Source organism: Benincasa hispida, chromosome 5, assembly GCF_009727055.1.
Source record: "Benincasa hispida cultivar B227 chromosome 5, ASM972705v1, whole genome shotgun sequence".
Taxonomy (NCBI): domain Eukaryota; kingdom Viridiplantae; phylum Streptophyta; class Magnoliopsida; order Cucurbitales; family Cucurbitaceae; genus Benincasa; species Benincasa hispida.
The window spans coordinates 25014351-25017477 of NC_052353.1; positions in this window are offsets into that span (position 1 = coordinate 25014351).

Consider the following 3127-nt stretch of genomic DNA (forward strand, 5'->3'; position numbering starts at 1 on the left):
CATTGACGTTGACGAAAATGGTGTTGGATTTTTCTTTGGAATAAAAAAAAGGAAAAATTCTAAGAATTATTTCAATTAAAGAACTAATAAATTTTGATTTTTATATAAGATTAAATTTTAGGATAACTTGCAAAAAAAAAAAAACCATCCTGGGAGTTATAACGTAGGTTGCGGATTATACATTTCTAAAACTATAAATAGTAAAATTGTAACTCAAATATATAAAAGTGTAATTAGATTCTCAAACCCATATTCTTAGAATTGAACCCACAGATGATAAAAATGACCGTTCAGATTTATGCAATTGTTACAATTTCTATATTATGTAAATTTGAGGGTCCAATTTTAACAATTGTATAAGTTTAAAAGGATCATTTTTTACAATTGATATTAGAGATATTTAATTGTAATTACCATCATTACTTTAGGAGTGTTTTTCAAATTTTCAATATTTTATTTAAGGAAAAAATACTTTTTTTAGTTCTTGGTTTGTTTTATTTTGTTCTAGGTTTTAAAATAGATAACAATTTTATCTCTTAATTTGAAGTCATTTCACCCAAATTTACCTTTTTACTCTTTATTTATTTATTCTCACTTTCGGTCATTTGTGTTACACATATTAATTGTTAAAAAAAAACTTATTATAATAATATTAGTTTGCACAAAATTTTTCTAAATTTACAAATTCACCCATAATTGTTTTTAAATTAAGCATTTAGTCAAAACTCTAAGGCAAAATGTATTGAAAATATAGGACCAAACAAACTAAAATTTAACTTGTGGGATTAAAGTTAATATTTTGAAACGTAAAAATCGAATAAAAATATAAAACTCCAAATTTCATAAGTAAAAGTATTTACATTTTTTTGAAACTTTGGGGAAAAAAAAGTAGATTTTTCTTCATCTCACTATCTTGGCATGTATTATGCAAATAATCTTGATCTTACATCCTAGTTAACATGGCAGCACTGTCTTGGTTGTAATTGAAAAAAAAAAATTTGGTAATTAGGAAGCTGAGTGGATGGGAAAAGCAGCTATCCATTCAAGAGCATTGGACCAATGCTTCCCCATTCTACTTGGATGGGAAGTTGAAGATGACAAATGTTATGGACTCAGTTTACTTGAATCAAACATGGATTCTACCATGAATTGGCTTCATTCTAAACAAATGCTTCTGTTAATTTACGTATCGTTGGAAGTTTTGGCAGAAGCAAAAATGGAGCAGATAGAGGGTTAGCAATGGGGCTGAAACTGACCAACAAGATTCTTCTTGTGGGTTGTGAGAGAATCTGAGATCCATTAAGCTTCCCCAAATTTCATCAATTACACACGAGAAAGGATTAGTTCGTGAAGTGTGCCCTCGCTTTACAAGTTTTGCTCAATAAATCAGTGGGGGTGTTTCATTACACTGCGGCTGGGAATTCGACGCTGGAAGCCTGGTTTAGGAGTGCCGTTGGTGACGATGGCGCAGTGGTCGGACAGCCCAAACCAATGCCAAGTATGTGGGAAAAGATGTATGGGAAGATTGGAAGGGTGAGAATGGATAGAAGATGGAACTGCAGAAGGGGGCAATAGTGATGTGTGTTAAACGAAATTATGGGGGGAGAGGATGGTAAAGAGGATTTAGAGTGAATATACGAATGGAGGGAACTGCAAAAGAAGCCATTGATGAAGGTCGGGAGTTCCAAGTAAACATTAATATTTTGGCAACATCTTATGAGGAAGATATGACTTAATAGTTAATTGCTGTCACATAAAGTTTTGTGAAGGATCCATTGATGTGTTTGTTAAAACGAAAGTACGTATTAATAACTGTGTTGTTACATTTTAATATTAATGAGGCAGTAAAATTTGTGTTGTTACTTGCATGTTATTCAACTTAAGTGTATGAAAACATATATGAAGAGAAGAAATTAAGTGTGAAAAACGTATATCAAGAGAGGTTTAAAATTGTGTATTATATTTTCTAAGATAATTTTAAAATTTACAACAAATACCTCACTTATCTTTCTCTCAAACACAACATACAATGCTTTTATCATCTTTCTCTCTATTTTCTCTCATTGTTTCTTTTAAAACAATGTTCCAAAAGAGAAGTGTTCAATTAAGTTGTAGAGCTATATGAACTTAACTATTAAGTGCAGAGTGTTTAAGCTACCCAATATTTGATTGGAGATATGCTGTATTTAGGAGGGAATAATGCAATAGAGAACATCTGTTATGAACCCGTGGATGATATAAAAAATACAATACACACTACATAGGGATTTAAAATTTCACTTAAAAAGAGTAAGATAATCACATCTCAATCAATTAGTTTTTCTCATTATTACATCCAAATTTTCCATTGTTATTTATATTTCCTCCAACAATTTTTAGGAGATCAAAGATGGAAGTTTATTATTGGAAATCTAACGAGATATCAAAGAACAAGTCATTTCGATTTAAGGTACACACTTTAAGAGAATGGAAAAAAAATGTGTTTGTTCTTAACATTAACTTTTATAAAGTGGCCTATATCTCACAAGAAAAAAAATCCGAAGAAATTGATACTGAAAGCATAAACACTTGAAGAATTCATTAGATACCAAGAGAAATTGATAAGTACGAGAAAGAATGAGTACATTTTGTTATCTCTTAATTAAAATATGGTCTTCCTGATAATATTATTATTCTTAACATACTACACCACATCTGCAAGAAAGATAAGAAGTTTTAAAAGAAAAATATGATACTTAAAATAGTAGGGACGCAAAAAAATATGCTAAAGAATTACATTTCTTCGCTTTCAATTATCGATGGAAAGTTTGTAGTAGAAGGATAATATAATAGTAGTAATAGCATCTAAAAGAATGAAGATTTGGAGAAAATACGTTATTGATTCAGACATAATTGGACAAAATTTAATGCACATCAGAAGGGAATTTGCACTCTTATATCACTACGTATATAAGCATCGATTCATAAACAAGAAAAAATATCACATCGTCCCCAATGGTTAAATTTTATTTAATTTTAGGAAAAAGTTACCTACAAAACAACAAATATAACACATTGGCTGGTGCTTGCTATCTGAGGAATTTCAGAAAATTACAGATGATATAATACAAAAGGATCTCTCTTTTTT